The 26,807-nt window shown below is 43.1% G+C and overlaps 1 protein-coding gene across 1 annotated transcript in view; it reads right to left on the bottom strand.

The window, feature by feature from the left end:
* The window catches only part of CABYR (calcium binding tyrosine phosphorylation regulated), a 150,585-nt gene that overhangs the window by 22,614 nt on the left and 101,164 nt on the right, over window positions 1–26,807 (bottom strand). The window lies entirely within an intron of this gene.

The raw sequence follows: 26,807 nt of genomic DNA, 5'->3' as shown, positions 1-26,807 counted from the left end.
TCCATAGCTATCCCAGTATGTTTATGATACTGTATTGTAAAATTGGATTCTTTCAACAAATTACTTTCTTATGCATTATTCTTTGTTATGTATCCTGTACTGTTTATTGTAAGCCACAATAAACTCAAACTTGTTTGGGATAATGTGGGATATAAATGTCACAAATAAATAAATAAATATGAGGCCAGGCAGTGTTGTGAAGGTGCAAGGAAAGACCATCGCAAGATCAAAAACTGTAATTTAAGTGTTAGCTCCATACAAAACACATTACCCCACAGGAAGACAGGAAGTCTTCTGTAAACTCACCTGTCAGTAGCAAGAAGCAGCCAGCCAGGAATAAATGCTAGCCTTATAAGAAGTAATGGAAAAAGGGGCCCCGCACAAACAACTACATTGTAAGGCTCCGAGTACCAAAAGATGAACGAGTGCCTGAATAACCTGGATGCTAAAGTATACAACTCTAGGATAACCAATGGCCTATGAGGGAGAAGTCATATGTGAATCAGAATAGGTTCAGCAAAGACATTGAAAAGAACTGGACATGAACCTAGTACCCCACAGCAAGGCCCACAGAACAGTAATCATGTAGGAGAATACAGCTGCTGACACTCTTTTGCATTACAGGAGGACCTTGCGAGACTGGGAGAATGGGCGTGCAAGTGGCAGATGAAGTTCAATGTTGACAAGTGCAAAGTGATGCATGTGGGTAAGAGGAACCCGAATTATAGCTACGTCTTGCAAGGTTCCACGTTAGGAGTTACGGATCAAGAAAGGGATCTGGGTGTCGTCGTCGATGATACGCTGAAACCTTCTGCTCAGTGTGCTGCTGCGGCTAGGAAAGCGAATAGAATGTTGGGTGTTATTAGGAAGGGTATGGAGTCCAGGTGTGCGGATGTTATAATGCCGTTGTATCGCTCCATGGTGCGACCGCACCTGGAGTATTGTGTTCAGTACTGGTCTCCGTATCTCAAAAAAGATATAGTAGAATTGGAAAAGGTACAGCGAAGGGCGACGAAAATGATAGTGGGGATGGGACGACTTTCCTATGAAGAGAGGCTGAGAAGGCTAGGGCTTTTCAGCTTGGAGAAGAGACGGCTGAGGGGAGATATGATAGAAGTGTATAAAATAATGAGTGGAATGGATCGGGTGGATGTGAAGCGACTGTTCACGCTATCCAAAAATACTAGGACTAGAGGGCATGAGTTGAAGCTACAGTGTGGTAAATTTAAAACGAATCCGAGAAAATTTTTCTTCACCCAACGTGTAATTAGACTCTGGAATTCATTGCCGGAGAACGTGGTACGGGCGGTTAGCTTGACGGAGTTTAAAAAGGGGTTAGATAGATTCCTAAAGGACAAGTCCATAGACCGCTATTAAATGGACTTGGAAAAATTCCGCATTTTTAGGTATAACTTGTCTGGAATGTTTTTACGTTTGGGGAGCGTGCCAGGTGCCCTTGACCTGGATTGGCCACTGTCGGTGACAGGATGCTGGGCTAGATGGACCTTTGGTCTTTCCCAGTATGGCACTACTTATGTACTTATGTAATGTAGTCCAATGGCTCCTTGCATTCCTGGACAGGTAATAATCCTACCTACTTGTTCATGTAAGCTCAACTAATACTGACCCACATGAGATGCCATATAAGAACCAAGACCCTACGAGGGACCCCTTAAGCAACCACTAATCCTTCCTGGGCAAACTTAAGCCTAAAGGTCAAAGATACACTCTTTTGATTCAGATTTGGGAATTTGGTGTGAGGGGTTGTATCAAAAGTTACACTAGAATGACTCAAGATCTCTTCAGGAGGCTGGAGGCTTCCTTAGGGGGTGATCTGTGACTGCCACCTTGTGATGTCTTGCTTGTGGTGTATGAGAATCAAACCACTGAAACGCTGGATAAGGTATGGCTTCACTCTCAGGCTGAGTAAGATGACTCTAAAACTCCCAGTAATTGTAACCAAGTATGCTGGTGAGGAGCTATTAATTGGTAATGAGCTTCTTGAAAGGTTCAGACCTGTCCTGGACTATATTCAAGAGGTAATCTGGACACAGGTTAATCACCCTATTCCCTAAGGAAGCGTGAAGCAGGGTAAGGAAGTTAGCAGCTCTTCTATGACAGCACTGACAAAGAGACACTATCCAAATTAATTTTTGGACGTCTGCGGAGCCTTGCATACTGGAGTTCAAGTTGGATGCAGAAGCAACTCAGGCAGAACATGGTACCGATTCTTAAGGAATCGATAGCAGACATTGTGCTGAGTCCTAATGGTTTGTTGATAAATCTGAAAGAGCCTCTGGTTCTGAAAGTCCTTACTGACAGTAGCTCTGGGATTGAGAAGTCGAGCACTTCTTCCAACCATGGTTCACTCTGGTCATACCCGTGGAAACTGGCTGAGATATTATAAGAAGGAGAGGACCTGTGAGTAGCGATTCAGCTGAAGAATGCCTGGCAAGTAAAGACTGGTTTATTGGTGTCTCATTCATTAGTGCAACCCTCTTCTGACAGCTCCAGATGTCCTTGGAGCTTGTGAAGCAGATGTCCATGTTCCTTTCCATACCCGCTTTGGAAATTAAGTTTATGGTGGGAGTTTGTAACATTTCCGTGAAATTAGGAAATAAGAGTTTTGTTTATAGCTTCATATTGTAAGGAATCTTCAACAGCCCCTATTCCATGGATTTGACTATCTGGTAAGGCTAGGTGCTTTAGTTGATCTGATAAATAATGTTCTCTAGAGTAGGATGGAAGAAAATCCTGTAACTTTACTCAAAGGCACATAAGTCCTCATGTCCAGTCAAATGGTACCCCAAGTATGTGAAATAGAGAGTATCCTGGAGGTCTCAATACCCAGATGTGTACAAGTCTTCACTTTAGAGCTCCACATAATAGCAAGTCAACAGGATCTCAGCAGGGTAGACTTTTTAAATCCAAATACCCAGTTTTGAGAGTTAAATGTGAACACTTGTAGAGTACCTTGTATGGAGATGACTGAGACTATTATGTATTTACTGGTGACCAATCTGATGCCAGAAGCAGTCAATACACATAGGGAGGAAGCTGTAGGTTTTTGATTGGAAAACTCTTCTCTGGTGTAGAGGTTAGTTAACCCATTATTGATCCAGTTTCCAGAACCAGGGACATATGCCTGGGGTGGGGGTGGGGGGAGAGGTACATGAGTGTACCTTGAAGTGGTACAGGCTGTCAGCATCACCTCCCTACAGAAGAAAGTGGAGGAAAGGATAGAAATATGTTCAAATCAGCCATTTCCTGGATTTGAAGACACAGTCAATGAACAAGTTGGTCTGGTAGACGCATGTAACATAGAGACAGAAAGACATCAGTTTAGATAACTGATATACCAGTACAAGGACCTCTTTGCTGTTGAGTCTTACAATTGTGGCCTGATAGATCTTCATGTTATCCATATGCCCACTGACACAAAACGCAAGCCAGCCTTTGTCCGAAAATATAGGATTCCATTGGTGTCATATGAATACTTACAGGAGATCCTTAACACCCTGGAAGCCATAGGCAACAGTATCTATAATTTGCCACTGTGGCTCAACCTGAAAAAGAATAATACCTGGAGGACTGCCTTGGACTAAGGTGGCTAAAGGCCCCCTTGGACCAGAATCTGGCCGAAATTAAAGGAGCAAAGTATTTCACTAGCCTTGATATGGCATCATGCTTTTGGACTGTGCTGGATCAGCATACATCCTCAGGATCAGCATAAACTAGCTTTCACTTTTGGCAATGAACAGTATACTTGGAACAGGACACCGTTCGGATATCTTAATTCACCAGCAGCGTTCAACATCTTTCTGCACAAGGCTCTTCCCAATGCGGAAACCCGGGAGTTGTTACATCCTAATGTTCCCTTCCTATGTATTGAGATAATCTTAGCATGCCTGGTTTTTGGTCCCTACTTTCCAAATTGTAAAACTATCAATTACCAAAGGTGAACAAATTCCAATGTAATGACCTAGCTGCAAAGGACTTAAATACAAAAAGACATACACATCCAGTTTTTCCTACATAAGCACACAACTGTGGAACGCATTACCAAAAGCCTTGAAAACGACGTACGACCACCTAAAATTCTGGAAAATCACTAAAAACCAACCTGTTTAAAAAGGCCTAATCTCTGCAACACAACCAAACTAAAGCACGTAATGGACATACAACTCTTCCGTTCTCCGATTCCCTAATGTGGCTGTGCCACATGAACTTGATCTTACCACAACATCACCCTGTATTTGTTCACACCGGAGCCTGCAAAGGCCTCTCCGGTACTATGTAAGCCACATTGAGCCTACAAATAGGTGGGAAAATGTGGGATACAAATGTAATAAATAAAATAAATAATCTGCTCTAGAACTTCAGTTGTAGATGGAATAACAAATTTAGGAGCCCTTTTACCAAGTCTTTCCCATGCGCTGAGGCCACTTTTAGTGCTGCCAGTAAAAGGCAGATTTTTCAATTTTTCCAATAATGAGCCCTTACTGCCACCTATTTTTTAGGTGGTAAGGACTTATGTGCTAATCTTGTGCTAATCAGTTAGCATGTAGTAATGTCCATGCACTAACTGATTAGCATAGCCATGCCCACTCTTTGCCCCCAAACTTGGCACCAGTGCTAAATTTTATTTTTTAGCGCATGGGTAGGGCACACTAATGCCAAAATTATCATAGGATGCCCGAGTATGCCCCGCGGTAGTGCATTTTAACCTGTGGTAAGAATGTGTTAGTGCTTACTGCAAAATACATTAGTCTTTATGAGCTAATTTTTTAAGTCGTTTTCACATTTGCTATATAATTGCCATGAGAACATGCAGCTAGAAGAACATGTGCAATGCCATCTCACACTACTTTTACCCATAGCAAGCAAAAGCATTAATAAGGGCAGAACTAGGCCTCGGTTTTCACTTATGTGCATACCTTCCAATTTCATAAGTATGAAATTAGAAGGGCCAGGGGAATTTCAGACCAGGGCTACAATTTAACTAGACAGCAGCAATATTTAAATTGTACCACAAGTAAATTCTACCACAAAGAAAATGTTCTACTCGATGTGGAAACTTAAACGTATTAAACCTTTTTCCCCCAGAGATGGTTTCCGTAAATTAATTCAATCAATGGTATTGAGCCATTTAGATTGCTGCAACGGAATCTATGCAGGATGTAGACAACAGTTAATCAAGAGACTTCAGACCGCCCAGAACACAGTAGCGAGACTGATTTTTGGTAAATCTAAATTCGAATCTGCCAAACCCCTTCGAGAAAGTCTACACTGGCTCCCTATTAAGGAACGCATTGCCTTTAAGGTTTGCACCTTGATTCACAGGATTATATATTGAGAAGTTCCTGGATACATGCTTAATCTAATTGACCTTCCACCCAGAAACAGTTCCAGTTCTTCCCGATCCTACCTCAATTTACACTATCCAGACTGCAACGGCCTCAAATACAAGTCTACCTACGCATCTAGCTTCTCCTTCATAGGAACACAGTTATGGAATGCACTACCTAAAATCTTAAAATTAACTCAGAACCACCTAAATTTCAGGAAATTACTGAAGACCACCCTCAACTTAATTTACCTCTTCCGGTTACAGCAAATTCCATGGACCCTTACCTTTATTATTCAAGCTTATTATCACTGTTGTTCTTTACGATACCTAAACGTTTACTATTTTTCTATAACATTATTATGTTATTTTACTGAACTGTAGTTTGCCCTACGGTCTTGTAAGCCACATTGAGTCTACTATTGGTGGGAAAATGTGGGGTATAAATGTGTTAAATAAATAAATACAGCTGAAAAAGATCTAAAGAAGTGGGCTTTAAGTAACTTCTAAACAACATATAATCGACTGAGTGTCTGATATACTTGGCTAATGAGTTCCAGTGTTTGGTACTTTGGTAAGAAAAATTAGCATTATAGACAGTTTTGTAGGTTAGGTTGGATAAATTTAAAAGTTCAGGGGAACTATGTAAATAGTAGCCCTGACTTCAATGGATAAATCACCTTTTAAAGTTCAGGACTGCATATTTAGCAGAAAGTGCCACTGAATGAAGATCATAAAGATAAACAGACAAATGTCTGTTTATCTTTATGCTGCAGTTACATTTCTGAATACTGTCCTGAAGATTCTGCTTTATCGGCCATTCTTTTTAATATCTTTATTCATGAGGCAGGTATTAGTGCGCATTTATACACAAATGATATTTTATTGGTTGCCAAGGTATCTCCACATACAGGGCCGTGCCTAGGGTCTCTGGTGCCCCCCTGCAGACTATCGGTTGGCGCCCCCCCCCCCCCCCCCGTCCAGCAGAGCAGGAACAGAAGGGAGCAGGCAAGTAAGCCGGACCTCAGGAAAAAATAGCACTGTATGTATCCCTCATTAATAAGTCTCTGACTCTAAAGTTTAGCAATTTCATTAAAGCAAAATGTATTTTCACATATCACATCCTATCCAAGGAGAATGTTTTATATATGTCACCCGTCTGTGGTAAAACTTCACACAGTATCAAAATACCTCTAATATGTAGTCGTGCCAGCCGAGGAAACCAACTGTGCTCAGCTCACAAGAGACAGAGTGAACATAAAATAAAACTTCATCCTTAAAAGATAATATCGGATGAATGCATGAAGGTGAATATGAATTTCTGTGAATGGAATCAATTTGATTTACAATAAATCCAGATACTACTCCCTCATATTGTAAAGAATATGCGGAAAGGAAGAGTGACCCCAGCTATCCACCGGAGGAAAGAGAGCCGGAGGGTAGGAGGGAAGACCCTAGGGATGCTCAGATTTTGCCCAAAAGGGACATAAAAATGGGAAACTACAACTCCCAGAAGGCCACAGGAGAGCTCCGGGGGAGGAGAAGTAGGGTGCAGAACCAAGGAGCTCCAGAAGGGGGCCGACAGGGAAAAGGAAAAGCTGATTCTCCCACCTGGTGGAGGAGGTGGTGGAACCGGTGGCAGGAGAAGGAAAAGCAGCCTAGCAGAGTTAATGAAGAAAAGTGTAATCAGCTGGAAAAGGGGTGGGAGGAGGAGAAAATGGACTGGGCTCCTGGAGGAGGAGAGGAGAATGAACCGGAGGCGATGGAGCAAGAGGAGGCTGAGCTGGTCTTAGAGGAACCCATGGAGCTCTTGGCTCTGGCTCAGCCAGCGCTGGAGGTATAGGGGAGAAGGCCTGGGTCAAAGCGGGAGGAGGTCAGGAGAATAGAGACTGACCCAGAGGGTGGGACCCAAGGCTTTGAGCCCGCGCAAAGCCTAGCTCTATTGAACTGTGCTGAGAGAAGCCTGGCTGTAATTGGACTGTGTTTAAAACAGCCTGACGTTATTGAGCTGTGCTGAGAGAAGCCTGGCTGTACTTGGACTGTGTTTGAAACAGCCTAGCTCCATTGAACTGTGCTGAGAGAAGACTGGCTGAAATTGGACTGTGTTTAAAACAGCCTGACTTTATTGAGCTGTGCTGAGAGAAGCCTGGCTGTACTTGGACTGTGTTTGAAACAGCCTAGCTCTATTGAACTGTGCTGAGAGAACCCTGGCTGTAATTGGACTGTGTTTAAAACAGCCGAGGAGCTATTGAGGGAAAAGGGGGGTTGGGTTGCAAATCCCAAAAACCGGCCCAAGAAAGAAGAAGAAACCCATAACGAGGAAAACAGAGAGCTCAGTGCTGGTGGTGAGGAGGCTTCACGGACTTAGCCAATAGGAGCCTTGTTTACAATATATATAACAAAAAATTATTTAAGTGGAATGGAATTATTTGACTGTACTGGTAAACAGAAAGAAATACTCTATTGCATTCTAATCTCCTTTGCACCAAAGGATATAATTCAGATCAAACGTTTATCTCTGATCAACTATCTCAGATCAAATATTTATTTCAGATCAAATATTAAGGTTTCCTTGCTTACAGTCACTTAAATCTACCTAGCCTTTATATAGCTTATAGGATTTAAACACTCTTAAACTGAAATTCACCCTTTTCTATTCTTCATAAACTTCAAGTAATCCTGAAATATTCAGATCCTTTTCTCACTAGAGAAACTTCAATCGCCACCAATCTCTTTTCACTTATATTTTCTCATTTACCACAATCAGGCACTCTTTTATAACTTCAGTCAACAAACACAGGAAGTCACAGCTGGATGTCTCTCTTGGCAAAGGACAGCTCTCACACTGTTCACTTCCCGGGCAGATTTCTTAACAGAAGCTGATCATCCAATCAGAGAGCTCTATTTGAATGCAGATTAACATACAGACACTCATGGGAATGTTTAGTGAAAAACACCGGACTAATTTGCATATGATTTAAACAAATCTGAGCATATGACAACCAAGTACAGACTCCCAGCAACTGAATTCTGCAATTAGATTTAAGGCAAATACTTTTAAAACTTATTTTTAGCACTTTTAAAATTTCAGGTTCTCTTTAATTTGAATGCTGTTTCAAGCTCTGAAACTCACCCTGACTGAGGAGCTAGCCCCAAACCGAAGCATAAATAGCAATCTGGTTGTATTCTCACCTAACTTGAAGAGCGTGCCTGCCTCAATTAATACTGCTCCTTTGCATGAAAAGGGGAGGGTAGCCTCAATTAATACTGCTCCTTTGCATGAAAAGGGGAGGGTAGCGGAGATAGGAGAATCGCAAGTTCAGGTGAAAGATTTTGCAAGTGAGCAGATGGACGGCAGGGCAGTGGCGCCCCTCGAAGGCAAGCGCCCCCCTGCGGCGCTTACCTCGCTTACCGCATCAGCACGGCCCTGTCCACATACCTTTGATCTTACCATATGTTTTAAATTAATTTCAAAGTGGCTTGTGGAAAATCATTTAGGGGTCCTTTAACTAAGCTGCAGAAAAAATAGGTCTTAGCATGCCCTTACACAGGTCTTTCCCATGCGCTAAGGCCCTTTTTACCACAACTGTAAAAACCCCAATTTTCTACTTGTTCCATTAATGGCCACGTGTTAATGTTGCCATTAGTGTACAGCTATTTAAAAAATTTGAGGGAGCACTTGCCAGCAGTAAGGACTCCTACGCTATCTGTGCACCGATCACACAGTAATGCAAATGCACTAACTGGTTAGTGTAGGAAAACCCACTCTTTGCTCTAATACGGCCCCTCAAATAAAATTATAACAAATCATTTTGTACACGATTAGCATATATACACATTCAAAAACTGACACATGATGCTGTAGTGCGTCCCACAGTAATCCATTTTTGCTGTATTAAGCGAATATTAATGCGTAATGCAAATTACTAAAAAGGGTCCCTTAGTGCTTAATATGGTTAAAACTACTGCTTCTCATCCAGATTTGGTACTAGCTTTATGTGGAGAACTGATAGCAGTTAATTCTTTTAGATGTTTGGGAGTAGTAATTGATTACCAGTTGAATTTCTCACAACAGAGTTCAAATATTTTGAAGACAGGATTTTATTGTCCTAAGGCAGTTGTGCTCTCTGAAAGAACTTTTGGAAAACAACACATTATATTAATTGATTCATGCTTTACTCATTACTTGCCTGGATTATGGTAATGTGACCTGACTGCCTAATTTTAGCTAAAGATGGCTGCAGACCCTGCAGAAAAAGACAATTAGATTTCGGTAATGCCAGACATACAGATCATGTAAACCCAATATTTATAGTTTCCACTGATTGCCAATTACTGTAAATATTTTTATTTTAGTTACATTTGTACCCCGCGCTTTCCCACTCATGGCAGGTTCAATGCAGGAATGAATTTAAGATATTGATGCTGACACACAAGGCTTTTTATGACCACATACCAACTTATTTGTCTACTTTAACAGTACCCTATCCTACAGGTAGAATGTTAAGATCCTTTGCTGAGGTTGGCACCTTTTTTTGTGGACTCAACTTCCTGTTGTCATTCATGCAGAAAGAAGTTTGAAAAAATTTAAAGGATTGCTTAAAACAATTTTTTTAAACTTCCTTTCCCTGGTAATTGTCACGGTCGTTTTCCGTGCCTTGCTCGTCAGTGCCCTGCTCCATCTAGACCCATTAAATTTACCTGCAGTTCTAGTCAGTGACCTGTGGGGTCACTGTAGAGTGGAGGCCAAGCCAGAGATGTCATCAGTGCTGAGCCCTTCTTAAACTGGCCTCTGCATGCACTCAGAGCTCTGGCAATTATTCCTGATTGAGCTCAGGGCTGCCGGAGGCTCTGCTACTTCCAACTGTTGTCTCCCTGTGGGGCCGTGGCCTGAAGCTTTGCTGCAGCTTTCACCTTCTTGCTCTGTTCCAGTATAGCCTGCTTCCAAGCCTTGAAGTCCAGGGAGCTTCTTGTACTTCAGCTGAGATTCCAGACATCTGCAGTGAGTCCTTGGTCGCTGGTTGCAGTGAGTTGGCTCTGTGCTGAGTTTTGGACTGTGTGTGCTGGAACGACATGGAGTGCTGGAGGTACTAGGGCCGTGGCCACATCTCAAAGTAGCTCTGGACGAGGTGGCTGTGCTTGGAGCGCAGAGGGATCCGCGTGGGCTGTTCCTGGTTCTGGTTTGCTGCACTGTGCCTGTGTGTGTCCTTTTGCCCTTGGAGCATTGGCTCGGGCATTGCTTGCTTAAACCCTGTTTGCCCTTGGAGCATTGGCTCGGGCATTGCTTGCTTAAACCCTGTTTGCCCTGAGAGCATTGGCTCGGGCATTGTTTGTTTAAACCTTGTCTGCCCTGGGAGCCTTGGCTCGGGCATTGTTTGCTTAAACCTTGCTTGCCCTGAGAGAATTTGGCTCGGGCACCTCAGTGTCTGTTTGGTTTTGTGCCATTCTTTGCCTCCAGCGAGCGGAGGGTCCACTCAAGTTCCCTACCCGCGATGCGGGTCTACTAGAGACTATTTTTTTTATGCTTGGCTGCTGTTCCTCTCCTGCTTCCAAGAGAGCTTGCTGTGGGGGTCCCACAGCTTACATGAGAGTCCTGACAGAATGAACCTTTATCTAACTGCCAGTGGTCTTACTGCTTCCAGCTAAGTGCCCTTTGTTTTCTACTGTGAAACAAAACAGGAAGACCACTGTCTTGTGGAAAACAATTTCACTGAAAAAAGTGCCCTCAGATAGTTACTAGTTTCGATCCTGCAAACTCCTCTGCAGTTCAAGTTCTTAATAACAAGTTTGATCTTATTGTATCATGGTTAGTGTAAGGCCCTTTTGGTCTCGCATCGTGGCTCTCCCACTTTGGTTCCCCACAGCTTATTCAAGGTAAAGTCATACCCTTGGTTCCTACTTTAAAAATCCTAGGCGTTGTTCTAGATGACCAAATTCAGTTTTCAGACTCAAATCACTTTTGTTGTTCAGCACTGTTTTTATAGATTATGACAAATTAGATCTGTGAGGCATTTATTCCACCCAGCAGCATTAGAAACACTTGTTCATGCTTTCATAATTAGTAATCTCAATTACTGCAATGCCCTATATCAGGGTCACAGATATATGCCGCTTTCAATTAATTCAAAATGTTGCTGATAAACTGAGAAATACGACCATGTGACTCCACTTTTGTGTGAGAAACATTGGTTGCCACTCACGCATCAAATTTCATACAAGATTTTACTTTTGGTCCAAGCTAATCTTCCACTTTTTTTTATCCCAATTGCTGCACTTTTATTCTCCTCAGAGATCCCCTTGGATCCAGCCAGCAGAATCTTCTCAATGTACCAACCTTTTACCAGATAAAAATTAAGTTTGTCAGGAAGAGGATTTTCAGTATAATAGGCCCTAGCCTTTGGAATGCCCTCCCTTTATCCCTAAAATTACAGGATTCTTTACCTACATTTATTTATTTATTGTATTTGTATCCAAAGAAGCTCTCCCATAAACCCTCCCTATGTGGTGGAGGACTTGAGTCACAAGTGCAACAGAGTGTCCTAGAGGGCACTGCAGCTCTATTGCTGTTACCGTTTCTTTTTGCTCTTTTCTATCTGAATGGAATTCTGTTTCATATTCTTTTATTGATTATATTACGACTGGTAGCGCTATAAAAGTGATTTATAGTAGTAGTAGTAGTATGTGTGTAAACTGCTCAGATAGACTTGATGGGCAGTATATCAGGTAAAACCGAGCTTCTCTGGGTCCCTAACGCAAGTGGATACATACCTGACATCAAAATCTCTTTTGGGAAGTACAAACTCCCCCTCAAATCACAAGTCAGGAACCCTGGAATACAATTAGATTCAACACTTACTGATTCCCCAAATCCAAGCAACCTTCAAGAGCTGCTTCTACTATTTGTGACAGCTACGCTGCCTCTCTCCTTACATCAAGAAGGTAAATCTTATCCCAGTTGTGCATGCTATGATAACATCAAGACTCGATTACTGCAATGCACCATACAATTGTCTGACTACAAAGGGCCTGCACCAACTTCAATTGATTCAGAATGCTGCAGCAAGACTCAAAGAAGGTTGCAAGCGATGTGACCACATCACACCATTCTTACAAAAACTTCATTGGCTACCAGTACAATACACGGCTAAATTTAAAATTCTATCTCTGATCTTCAAGGCCCTTAAAGGAAATGGCCCCGAGTACTTGAAGAACAGGATGGCCCTCTACACACTGCCAAGGACAGGACACTAGTCCTCTCATACTATCACTAACCACACCCTCTCCAAAAGACACTACATGATGTGATACCCACAAGCGAGTCTTCTCTGGAGTAGCCCCCACACTCTGGAATGCATTGCCTGAAAGGCTCTGCTTAACACAAGACGATCTCTACTTCAGGAAGTAAGTGAAAGCTTGGCTCTTCAACCAGGCCTTTAATGGAAGGAGTAACTAACTTGTTAGTCTCACTCAAACACACAAGAAGTGACACGGGCTGCACGTACTGCAGCAGGACATGTTTATCCACGCCTACCCTAGCTGACATAATATTTAACCATCTTCCTGACCTCATGTGCACCTTTCTTTAAATTAGTCATTTATTTTCTAACTCCTCTTACCTATCATCTATATGTTAACCATCTCTCTGACCTCATGTGCAACTTTCTTTAAATTAGTTGCCTTACTTTCTAACTCTTACCTATCTATATGTTCCATCTTTGCTTAAACCCTTCACTGTCAATTAAAATGTTCTACTACATATTGTGTTGACATTGTAAGTAGTGTATTATACCATACTTTGTATTGTTTTTTGAATGTTTTTACTGCTGTACTTGCTTATTGAGCTTGTTTGATTTATTCTTACTGTACACCGCCTTGAGTGAATTCCTTCAAAAAGGTGGTAAATAAATCCTAATAAATAAAGAAACTTGAAACTATGATTGTACAGCACTGTGCTGAAAGGGACATATACATGTTAAATCTAATAGATGGATATGCTTTTATGTTTTGTTTTAGTAGATTATCATTTTATATAATTCATGTTTCTAAGATGTCTGATTTTTATATTTTATTCACTGTTCACTGTGGTTTTTAAAGATTAATTATATATATATATATATATATATATATATATATATATATATATATATATATATATATATATATATATTGTAACCAGGCGCCTCTCTTGTGCAGCCAAGGATAGAACAAACTCCTCCAGCCACAGGCTCCCGGCACAATGAAGAAACAGATGTCCACCAGTAACTTCAATCTTAAGAACTTTTATTCCATGCAGGTTTCTAGTACACAGTTCCAACAGCAGCATAGCACATACCAGGATTCAATACAGGCTTCAGTCTGGGCTCTTTATCCAGTGCAAAATAAACAGTAATTCAATTCAAACAGTACTTTCAGTGCATCATCACAGTTCAGTCACCCAGCAGCATTTTCTACCTTCTATCCTCTTTACCTTCAGGAGAGTTCAATATTTTAGGGACTCCTTCTACCCAAGGGTTTTCCCCTGCATCAGCTTCACAATGAATTCAATACTTTTGGGACTTCCTCTCACCCAAGGAATCTCAGCCTGCTTCAGTACTTTAGGGACCTCCCTGCCCCAGGATTTTCAGCCTGCAAATACTTCTCAGACTCCAGTACTTTAGGGACCTCCCTGCCCAAGGGTTTTCAGCCTGCAACTGCTTCTCACCTTCCTTGCTGCTCTCCCTGAACTGAACTAATGAGACTCCTTCCCACCTGCCTAATCAATCCCTGGCTTCTGCCTTCACAACCAATCATTCTCCACTCATTAGCTTCTCTACACACCCATACCAGCTGAGTTGAGCATGAGCCTAATGAGGAGCTCCTGCACACAGGGTTTCCTATCTCTCTTTTCCCCTAATGGCAGCCAATCTACACCTCCTATTAGCTTACACCCCTGTCCTCCCTTCTTGCAGCTAGGAGTCCAGTCCAGGTTTTCCATCTCACCCCCTGGCTCCTTGCCTGCAATGCCTTCTGGGACTTGTAGTTCAGACTGAAGCCGCCTTAACCCAACTATCCTGGAGGTGACTTTATCACAATATATATATATATATATATATATATATATAGGTTATTTATTTATTTAGGGCCTCTTTTATCAAGCTGTACTAGCGGTTTCCATGCACAAATGCCCATTCTAAATAAAAGAGCTTTGTCAGCATTATCACACCGCAAGCCGCTAGTGCGGCTTAATAAAAGAGGCCCTTAATGTACTATTTATTTGTATGAATGATTAAGTGTACTTGTCATATTTATTACTTGCTTATTGTTTGATATATTTATTATCTATTCAGGTATAATTTTAAAGCATGGCCATCTATTAGCTTATGTACTAAGCTCTTTGAAGCGTATTTCACAACATGCAGTTTTTTAAGTTTTTGCACTCCCCTGCACTTCCTTTAGTATGGTTACAAGTTTTGTTTTACCTATATACAATTTTTATGATGTTTGGATTAAAATTCCTCTTGGTTTTTTAAGTTTTGCTATGTTTAACAATGAGGTAACCTCTGACCCATAGCAGATAGCATATAAACTAGCTAACCCATGTGTTAGCTAGTGTCACGCCGCCTTACCTCGGTGGTGCGTCTTGGGGATCGGTTCTCTACGGGGTGACGCGTTCCTGGGGGGCAGCTGCTGCTTGATTATCCTTATGGTGTGGTTCTTGCCAGGACATTGCACCGTGGCGTGTTCGGTCTCAGCTCCTCCCCCTCTGGTGCGCGCTCCGTTCCTGTGAGGCTTATTCAACCTCCTCCCACTGCTCACGGCATTTCTCCAGCCTGATCAGCCAGAACCTTCTTCCAGGGAACAGCTGCCCTGGATGACGTCAAACGCCTACAATCCTTTAAAGCCTGGCACTCCCAGATACCTGATGCTTTGGCAACTGCATTCCTGCTTGTCTATGGCATTCTCTGTGTAAATTCTTCAATTGCCTGACCTTCTGCCTGAAACTTGACTTCATTGGACCGCTGCCTGACCAGACCATCTGCCTGAACCTTGACTTCCTTGGACCGCTGCTTGACCTGACCATCTGCCCAAACCTTGACTTCACTGGACTGCTGTCTGATCTGATCATTTGCCTGGACCTTTACCTTGCTGATTCGCTGCCTGGCATTCTTCTTGCCTTGACCTCTGCTGGACCTACTACCCTTCTACAAGTCCTGCAGGCCACTTGCACCTGTGGGCTCAACCTGCGGGGAACGGTAGCCGGTCCAGGTGAAGACCCAGGATATGCCAGCAGCTATCACCCGTTCTTGGGTGAGGGTCCTAGAGCTTACCCCTGCTTTACCTGCAACTTGACAGCTAGTTTATATGCAAACACAAGGGTTAGCTAGTTTATATGCTGATTGAGGAGGAAGGAGCTCTGTGAGTCAGAAATCTGTTACTGCTGCTTGTGGAGTACTTGCTGTTTTTAAAGTCCACTGTTTTTGAAATCTTGAAGATTTTTAACAATTCATTGCTACATTTCTATTATACTTGAGGCTTTCGGGTCTTACTGTGACACTGCTGCTGTTTGTTTTTGAATTTACTATTAGGTGCAAGTGTCCTTTGGGACCCTAATAAGTATGTGTCTCTTTTATACAGTGGTGGAAATAAGTATTTGATCCCTTGCTGATTTTGTAAGTTTGCCCACTGACAAAGACATGAGCAGCCCATAATTGAAGGGTAGGTTATTGGTAACAGTGAGAGATAGCACATCACAAATTAAATCCGGAAAATCACATTGTGGAAAGTATATGAATTTATTTGCATTCTGCAGAGGGAAATAAGTATTTAATCCCTCTGGCAAACAAGACCTAATACTTGGTGGCAAAACCCTTGTTGGCAAGCACAGCGGTCAGACGTCTTCTGTAGTTGATGATGAGGTTTGCACACATGTCAGGAGGAATTTTGGTCCATTCCTCTTTGCAGATCATCTCTAAATCATTAAGAGTTCTGGGCTGTCGCTTGGCAACTCGCAGCTTCAGCTCCCTCCATAAGTTTTCAATGGGATTAAGGTCTGGTGACTGGCTAGGCCACTCCATGACCCTAATGTGCTTCTTCCTGAGCCACTCCTTTGTTGCCTTGGCTGTATGTTTTGGGTCATTGTCGTGCTGGAAGACCCAGCCACGACCCATTTTTAAGGCCCTGGCGGAGGGAAGGAGGTTGTCACTCAGAATTGTACGGTACATGGCCCCATCCATTCTCCCATTGATGCGGTGAAGTAGTCCTGTGCCCTTAGCAGAGAAACACCCCCAAAACATAACATTTCCACCTCCATGCTTGACAGTGGGGACGGTGTTCTTTGGGTCATAGGCAGCATTTCTCTTCCTCCAAACACGGCGAGTTGAGTTCATGCCAAAGAGCTCAATTTTTGTCTCATCTGACCACAGCACCTTCTCCCAATCACTCTCGGCATCATCCCGGTGTTCACTGGCAAACTTCAGACGGGCCGTCACATGTGCCTTCCGGAGCAGGGGGACCTTGCGGGCACTGCAGGATTGCAATCCGTTATGTCGTAATGTGTTACCAATGGTTTTCGTGGTGACAGTGGTCCCAGCTGCCTTGAGATCATTGACAAGTTCCCCCCTTGTAGTTGTAGGCTGATTTCTAACCTTCCTCATGATCAAGGATACCCCACGAGGTGAGATTTTGCGTGGAGCCCCAGATCTTTGTCGATTGACAGTCATTTTGTACTTCTTCCATTTTCTTACTATGGCACCAACAGTTGTCTCCTTCTCGCCCAGCGTCTTACTGATGGTTTTGTAGCCCATTCCAGCCTTGTGCAGGTGTATGATCTTGTCCCTGACATCCTTAGACAGCTCCTTGCTCTTGGCCATTTTGTAGAGGTTAGAGTCTGACTGATTCACTGAGTCTGTGGACAGGTGTCTTTCATACAGGTGACCATTGCCGACAGCTGTCTGTCATGCAGGTAACGAGTTGATTTGGAGCATCTACCTGGTCTGTAGGGGCCAGATCTCTTACTGGTTGGTGGGGGATCAAATACTTATTTCCCTCTGCAGAATGCAAATAAATTCATATACTTTCCACAATGTGATTTTACGGATTTAATTTGTGATGTGCTATCTCTCACTGTTACCAATAACCTACCCTTCAATTATGGGCTGCTCATGTCTTTGTCAGTGGGCAAACTTACAAAATCAGCAAGGGATCAAATACTTATTTCCACCACTGTATGTATTAGCTTCTCTTGTATTACTATGTATGGAAATCTAATTTATTTTTGGATACCTATGGATTATGATTTTAATCTTGTGCTTCGTACTCTGTTGACTGTTATTTTATTTATTTACTTGCCATTAAGCCCGTTAAAACGGGCGAGATTTCCAGCTACCCTCCTCGCCGCCGCTCCCTCCCTCCTCCGTGCCTGGCCCCCTGCACTGACCTGACAGCGCCTCTCACCTCCTACAGGGCTTTGTCCCCAGCCCAAGCCATGAAATATGACCTGGTTAAAGGGGCCATTAAAGACAGACTCGGCATAATTAAAGACTATTATAGGAGACTCTTCCAGGAAACTATTATGTGCTTAGAAGAAAGATCATAGGTTTTGGTCAAAATACTTAAGAATCTAGCCTATAAATGGCTAGAGCTTGAAGGGAAAACTGCAGAACAAGTCACTGAAGTTATAATATTAGAACAATTTTTGTTTGCCGTCCCTATTCCTATTAGGGAGTGACCGGTTAATAAGGCGCTCGCTCAGTGGAGGAGGCCACCCAAGGAGCAGACCTCTTTTATGAAGCCCAAAAGAGGGGAAAGCTGCCACTCGGACAAATAGCCACCTACACAGGGAGGCAGTTGGGGGGGGCCCAAGGAAGGAGGATAAGTCGATCTAAGATCCGGATCACAAGGAAAACAGGTCCCTAGGCATATGGGAAAAGAGGTCACATGCCTAGGGACTGCAAGGAGAGGATGAGATTCATGAGGAAGAAAGGGAATCTTTTTTTTTTTTTTTTTTTACAAAATCCTGGTGGAGGGGATTTCAGTGAGGGCCTTACCGGATACAGGATAAAAACAGTCAATGATGTCCCGCACATTGTGGAATCAGATGAAAGATCAAGGAGGGAGAAAACAGATATTGCAGCACCATAAAGATTAGCCTCCACAGCTGTATCCGGATTTTTCAGCTGGGACTCCACATTCCTCTATTTAATGGCCAGCTTAATATAGCTGTTCTCCCTAAGCTGCCCTATGAGCTGGTCCTGGGAAAGGATTGGTGCCCTTTTATGAAGAGCATGCAGGGTTTGCAGGGTGGGTGACTACCTGAGCCCAAGAGGCCAAGGCCATAGGGATACTTTATGGAGGAGGCCCTAAGACTAATATTCCCCTTTAATTGGGGCCCCAGGGAAGAGCCGAAAAACAAATGAGCTCAGGCAAAGTTAAAGGCAGGAGACACCCTGCACCTTAAGGGTGTTTCAGACAAGGGAGGAGATACCCTGGGTCCCCGAGGAGGTAGCAGGGAAGTTTCTTGCCTTTGCCCAAGAACAGAAAGACAATCAGGCCCTAAAGCGAGCATTTGAGCAGGGTACCCTTGCTTCCAACTAGATCAGGGTTTACTAAATTTGATGCTTATGAATTGTTAGTCAAACTGGGACAGGCCAAATACCTTACCACACTTGACCTTACAAAAGGTTATTGGCAAATTCTTCTAACTGAGGAGGCTCAACCGAGAACTGCATTTAGCACCCCCATAGGGCTGTTCCAGTTTAAAAGAATGCCTTTTGGCTTAAATGGAGCGGTGGCTTGCTGCTAAAGGCTGGCCAATCATATCCTCAGGTGGCATCAGGAGCATGCAGCAGCATACATGGATGATATTATTATTTTTACCCCAGACTGGGAATCCCATACAACCTGGGTTGTAGGCTGTATTAAGATCCTTATGGCAGGGAGGCTTGACCCTTAACCCCCCCAAAAAGTGTGTTTGTAAAGGAGGTGAATTATCTAGGCTATCTGGTAGGAGGAGGGGTGATAAATCCATTGCTGAATAAGATTCATAGCATTCAAACATTCCCACTGCCCTCATTTAAAAAGTAGCTTACTAGGGTTGATAGGATATTACAGAAGAGTGATCACTGGGGGATTAAGGGGGGTTATGCCTTGATCTCTCCAGTGGTCATCTGGTCATTTAGGACACCTTTTGGTAACTTAGCTGTACTTGAAACAGGTCTAGACAAGACAGTCTCAATTTTTGCCCCACACATTTTTGTCCCAAATGTGTTAACTTTTGGAAATGCCCAAGTCCCACCCAAAACATGCCCCCTTGAAATCTGGGCAAACTGCAGAGTAAAAAGTCTCAAAACAGAGTTTTAAAAATCGCAACTTAGTTGTGAGAAAAATGTCCTTCTGCTGCCTTATGACATTTTTCAGACATTGTTCTCTTTTGAAATTGAGCACTGTTGTGTACTGGGCTCACTGAGATGCATCCAAACTTTAATATAATTTTACTTTGCCATATCATTGGGCAGGGCTTTAGAACATTTTGCAGGAACTGATGTGTGTTGAGATGGTTGTTTTTTTAGCAGACTAGTGTCTGATCAGGTTTAAATTATGAGACGTATGAAAAAAAACTTCATTCACAGGCCTTCAGTCTCATTCACTGGGGTGCTAAATCTCACTCTTTGGGCTGGGCCACCTTTGGCATCTCTGCACTCAACAAGTAACAAGGTTGGAAAATTTAACATCAAATGCAAGAAAGCAGAAACAAGAAATAAACAATGATTCCTCTGTAAACTGAATGAAGCAGCAAAAGCCGGTACACTGCTCTGCTATTGCAAACATCATCACGCAACCAAAATTGGTTTGTCTTGTATTACATTTTGCTATTCTAGGACTACGGCCTATGAGCATAGTGGAGTTGCCTGGATTTGTTGAATTGGTTACTGGTCTCCTGCCAAACAGAACAGTGTTGAGGGTCACACTGAAGTAGAAAATCTTCAACTCTACTGCTGGTTATCCCATTGAAAATCTTACATTGGGGAGAGTTGTCCACTGGATTGATAAAGAGTCTTTAGAAAGGAAGTCTGCTTGTCTGGCCTTAAGAAGATTAAAGGGTTCGCAAACACTTTTGTATCAGTTCTTGAAGACATTCGTATGGTGTACAGCATGGCAATGATAATGAAAATGAAGATGCAAGCAATGAATTGGATGGCAAAAACGTTGAAGCACTGGATGTCTGCAGAACTTTCAACTCCAGTGGAAATTATGTTTACACACTACCTCATCATCAGAGATGTGCCTACCATATCTTAAACCTTGTGTCTACTACTGAAAATGACAAAGCTGATAATGATTTGGTCTACAAGAAAATATATTGGCGTACATTTGCCAAATATCAAGGACTTTGGAATAAATATGAATGAACTCTGTTGCCTGTTCATGAAGTAATTGATTCATTTAGACTAGATCTCAAGAAACCAAACCAGACATGATGAAACTCTGTATATCTAGCATTAGACAGACTTGTTTGATTGGTCCATTAGTGTAGTGAAGATCAATTTGATGTCATTTGCACTACATTGGAAGTTCCTAAACCAACTGTGAGTGAGTTTACTTTTTTGGTTGATTGTTTTCTTTATGAAACCTGTTGCTCAGTCTTCTGAGCATCCTGCAGTCAGAAAAGATGCTCATGGTCTACTTGCTTCCAACCATTACTAGGTTTTGTGAGACTTTCACTGACAAGAAAGCATCAACAACAACTTGTAAGCCTCTTGTGACTGCCCTCATAAATGTAATTTATCAATGTTCCACCAATCTACTTGATGACTCCAAAGTAACTGAAGTAGCAATTCTGCACTCCAAATTTCACACTGGGTTGACTGACAGTCAGAGGACTTTGAACAGGGGTCTTCAACATATCAGACACTTGCTTGGTACAGTTCCTAATCAATCTTCATATGATTTGATTGCTTCTAATGTAATAATGATAATAATGCCTTCTTTGCTACAAGGAAGACAAGTATTTCAGACAGATTCCCTCAATCAATACCTGCAGACCTAGTCAGAAGACACCAGTAATATTACAGCTTTACTAGCCTGATTGGAAGGAACTTTATATCAGACTGAATACTCCACTTCCTGCCAGTGCAGCTGCTGAACACCTTTTTAACTGTGTTGGATTAATAATGACTTACAAGTTCACCCACATAAGTGACAGCGTGGTCTGGAGAGAACTAAAGCTGTTGGGATAAAAATGTTAACAGTATGTGTATTCATTGTAGCCTCAATATTTTTACTCAAAACGTATAATAGGCAATTACTTTTTTTCTCCGAGAAGCAGGCATAACATTCTCACGTGGGTGACGTCATACATGGAGCTTGGTGCAGACACTGCCAAGTGCACTGACACTTAAGCTTGGGACCAGGAGTTTATCGTTTTCCAGGGAGCAGAGAGGTTGACCTTTTAATATCTCTTTAGTGGGTCAAACCTTTGCATTTTCAGTGCCTTCCCTTTTTTGGGACATTTTTTCTTCATATTCTTCCTTTTTCAATATTATTGTTAAAATTATATATTTTTTTCAATTATTTTTATTTTTCAATTTTTGGCCATCTGGTGCCTCTGAGCCCTTCTCTTGCCCTTCTCTTGCCCAAGAAACATCGATTATTTTTGAGTACACTACTACTCGAGCTCCCCTGGCTATAGAGCCTTTTGACCTAGCATCTGCTGTTTTTCCCTCCATGTCAACAAGGGTGCCGAGTGGCTTTAAGATGTGTACTCGATGCAATAGGATTATTTAAGGCACAGACCCCCATAGCTGGTGTGTTCAGTGCTTAGGTCCAAAGCACTGGGACATACAGTGTAACCTCTGCCTGCTCATGCAAGTGAGGACCCTTAAAGCCCACAGAGTCCTGCAAGAAAAACGTTTTGGTTCTGCATTAACATCAGCATCCACATAAAGCATGGCAGGGGATTCAGTACTCGACATGGAACCAAAATCAGCATTGACACTGGTTGCACTGATACAACATCGGATTCGATACTCCGTACCCGTAAAGACTCTATCCTGCTTATAATCGAACGAGAAAAACGCCCAAGTTCCGACCTAAATCGGGAGATGGGCGTTTTTCTCACAAAAACAAATAAAGCGGTATAATCGAAAGCCGAACTTTGGACGCTTTCAACTGCACTCCGTCGCGGATGCGGACAAAGTTGACGGGGGCGTGTCGGAGGCGTGGTGAAGGCGGAACTGGGGCGTGGTTATCACCCGAACAGAGATGGGCGCCTTTCGCCGATAATGGATACGTTTGTAGCTAGAATTTAGGGCACTTTTCCTGGACCCTGTTTTTTCACGAATAAGGCCCCAAAAAGTGCCCTAAATGACCAGATGACCCCCAGAGGGAGTCGGGGATGACCTCCCCTGACTCCCCCAGTGGTCACTAACCCCCTCCCACCACAAAAAAATGATGTTTCACAACTTTTTACTTTCACCCTCAAATGTCATACCCTCCTCCCAAGCAGCAGTATGCAGGTCCCTGGAGCAGTTGTTAGGGGGTGCAGTGGACGTCAGGCAGGTGGACCCAGGCCCATCCCCCCCCCTACCTGTTACAATTGTGCTGCTTAATGCTTAGTCGTCCAACCCCCCCAAACTCACTGTACCCACATGTAGGTGCCCCCCTTCATCTCTTAGGGCTATAGTAATGGTGTAGACTTGTGGGCAGTAGGTTTTGAGGGGGATTTGGGGGGCTCAACACCCAAGGGAAGGGTGCTATGCACCTGGGAGCTCTTTTACCTTTTTTTTTGTTTTTGTAAAAGTGCCCCCTAGGGTGCCCGGTTGGTGTCCTGGCATGTGAGGGGGACCAGTGCACTATGAATCCTGGCCCCTCCCACGAACAAATGCCTTGGATTTATTCGTTTTTGAGCTGGGCGATTTCATTTTCCATTATCGCTGAAAAGCAAAAACGCCCAGCTCACACCTTGGCGAATAACACATGGGCGTCTATTTTTTTTAAAAATACGGTTCACTCCGCCCCTTCACGGACCCGTTCTCGGAAATAAACGCCCATGGAGATAGGCGTTTCTGGTCGATTATGCCCCTCTATGTCTTTGCCATTGGTGCTGTGTGCATCAAGGGACCTGCAGCATAAAAACCTAACAATCATCGCCATCGTTCTCCCTCCAGGCACTCTGCCCACATCTCCTCTGCATCGACATCTTAGATGCATGGGAAGCATCCATGCTGCAGTGACCACTCTCCTTCTCTCCAGCTCATTTCTCAATGAAAGCCTTCAAAGTCTTTGAGATCTCGTAGGCCTGCACAAGCTATATAACTCAGCTGCATCCACACTGCTTTCTCAGCTGGTATCGACGCCTACTCTTCACAAGGAAATCTAGGCTATGCTCAAAGAGGCGCTTTCAGGGCTGCTGCATTAATTTTCAGGCTTAGAGGTGTTTGTGCTAGCCTCAGCCCAGCCCATCGATGCATCAGAGAGACAGCCATGGGTAAAAAATCCCACAAGCTGGCTCAGCATCGACCGTCTAGTGCGGCACGAACCCACCCATTGTATGAGTTGTCATTACCAGAGAAACGTTTTCCACCTTTGGAGACTCATTTGCCTTGACGCTTGTCGACTCAGAGCCAATGTTCTAGTTGTCACTCTCTTCTAGATATTTTCCACGAAGAGTACTTTGAAGAGTCAGACTCAGACATCTTCTGGGAGATGGATCAAGACCCACAGGACCTCTCAGCTGAGGAGTCCTATGGCATTCCATTTGCTCCATCTCCACCACCTGAGAGACATGCTCTCTGGAGGACATCTACATCTTTTCCTGGCTTTGTCTGAGAGATGGCTCAAGCCATACCTTTCAAACTGGAAACAGAGGAAGAATGTCGTTTAGAACTTTTTGAAATTCTAGATTATTATCTTCTCCTAGAGAGGACATCATGGGTCTACTTCATTCAATTATCAAGAATATTTGAGACATGACTCAAGCCATATCTTTTAAATTGGAAATAGAGGATGAACCTCATTCAGACTATAACTCTCTTCCTAGAGAAGGAATAATTGTTCCACTTCATTCAATTATGAAAAATATTCTACTAAAAAACTGGAAGGCCCCACTGTCAGTTCAACTAGCCCCAAAGAAAACTGATAAAATGTATAGGATACAAAAATCCACTGAACTTGAGAAAACTCAGTTACCTCATCATTCCCTAGTTGTGGAAATCTGCTTTAAAATGCACTCGCAGTGCAAGATCTCATGCTTCTGCTCCTCCAGGAAGAGAAGCTAGAACATTAGACTCTTTTGACAGAAAAGCTTTTCAGGCTTCAATTCTAACCAATTGCATATTGGATTATCAACTTTATTCCACAATTTATTTAAAATCTCTAATTCAGGGTGCTCTATCTTTCACACAATTCCTCCACCCCCCGAGAATGCAGAGGAATTCCATAAGCTTCATAGAAAGCTCACATGATATCCATGGGGTCACTACTTCCCAGGATACATCTCAATGATTGGCTTTGGTCTCTAGATCTCAAGGAGTCATACACACACATACCCTTTCTCCTGGCACACAGAAAGTTCCTCTGCTTTCACTGTGGAACTCTGCACTACCAATACAGGGTCTTACTATTTGGCTTGACCTTGGCTTCTTGAGTCTTCACAAAGTGTCTGATAGTAGTAGCTGCAACACTTTTCAAGTGGGGCAAACACGTCTTCACCTACCTGGACAACTGGTTAATCAAGGCAACCTCCTGAAAACTGGCAAACACCTCCATTCAGTCCACTATAAAGCTTCCATAACTCCTCAAATTTGTGGTCAATTACCCCAAATCACATCTTCAACCGTTCAGACCTTGGATTTCATAGGGGCTCTCCTCGATACAACTCGGGGCAGGGCCTTCCTTCTTCAACCAAGAGCAAACAACACACTACATCTCACCACTCATGTGTTCAACTCCACCCACGTATCTGTCAGATGCTCCACCTACTCGGTCACATAGCTTCAGCAGTCCATGTAACACCATTGGCTCATCTCCACTTCCAAATTCCATAGTGGACACCCTCCTCTCAGTGTTCTCAAGCCACAGGATTACGATCAGCTCATATTTGGATCACTCCACAACTACACCACTCTCTACAGTGGTGGATGGTGTCTCAGAATCTTACCTGGGGTCTTCTGTTCCCACCCTTTCCAAATCACAAGGTCCTCACCACAGATGCCTCCATGATAGGCTGGGGAGCACACCTAGAAGGTCTCTACACAAAAGGTTCTTAGTTCCCAAAGAAGAAAAGATATCATGTCAATTTCCTGCAATTAGGGGCAGTTTGGAACGCTCTCAAAACCTTCCAGAACCGTATCCTCAGTCAGATAAAGCAAAGATGCTTACCTGTAAGCTGGTTCTCTCCGAGGATAGCAGGCCGATTATTCTCATATCTGGGTGATGTCATCCAACGGAGCCTGATGCGGACACTGACTAGCAAGAACAGTAGAAAATTCTAGCAGTGTACCACCACGCAAGGGCTGGTGCCTTCTGAAAAAGCAAAAAGCCTATACTGAATTCAACTCCTAGGAGAGGAGGGAGGGTACGTGAGAATAATCGGCCTACTCATCTCAGAGAACACCAGCTACAGGTAAGTATCTTTGCTTTTTCTGAGGACAAACCGGCGTTCTTATTCTCACATCTGGGAATCCCTAGCTACCAGGCACACCAAAAACAAGAAAGCTAGGACAATAGTCTTCAAACATCGAGACTAAAACTTCATTCAACCTTAAACTATATATGCACTAGCTGGGTAGGTGCAGCCTGGAACAGAATAAAACAAGGCCTAGAAGGGTGGAGTTGGATTCTAGACACCTAACAAATTCTGCAGAACTGCCTGTCCAAACAGACTATTATATCGGGTATCCTCAGGGCTTTTTTTGTGCCAGTACGCACCAGTACAGCTTATCGGAACCCTGACGCAGGCCTCTAAGGCCGAAACACGATTTGTGCCTGGTCGTATTTTATTGATTTGAATAAAGACCTTGTTTGAGAAACACTATCTGAGAGAAGAGTTTTTTGGATCCACTGTTCGTTTGCTTGGTCACCTCATATCACCACAAGGAGGGAATTCAGGTAAATCCATACTTAGTCAAATGGTTGATTTGAATCAGCTTGGAAAAAGGCTTATGGGCTGTGACAGCAAGAGTGATACAGCTATTAGAACATTTGGCCTAGGAGGGGCTCACATCTCTCATCGACCAAGTGGTTTCAGCATTCTGCTCCTCAGCATTTTCGCAGGAGAAGACTTTGGATGGGGATCCCATCATAGAGAGTCTCAGGAGGCCATCTAAGTATTTTCTCCTTCACAGATGGTCTTGGCAGAATGGGAGGTGTCTGACATAGTTCTCAGAGGTATGAGGTTGACAGTTGGGCTTTACTTATTCTTTCAGGAGAAACTGGATAGGCTGTTAATATTTGATATTCAAGTAGTCAGCTTGTCTCTTCACAG

This window comes from Microcaecilia unicolor, chromosome 1, assembly GCF_901765095.1.
Source record: "Microcaecilia unicolor chromosome 1, aMicUni1.1, whole genome shotgun sequence".
NCBI classification, from domain to species: Eukaryota; Metazoa; Chordata; class Amphibia; order Gymnophiona; family Siphonopidae; genus Microcaecilia; species Microcaecilia unicolor.
The sequence above is the reverse complement of the archived record's forward strand: the minus strand, read 5'-3'. Positions and strand labels throughout refer to the sequence as shown.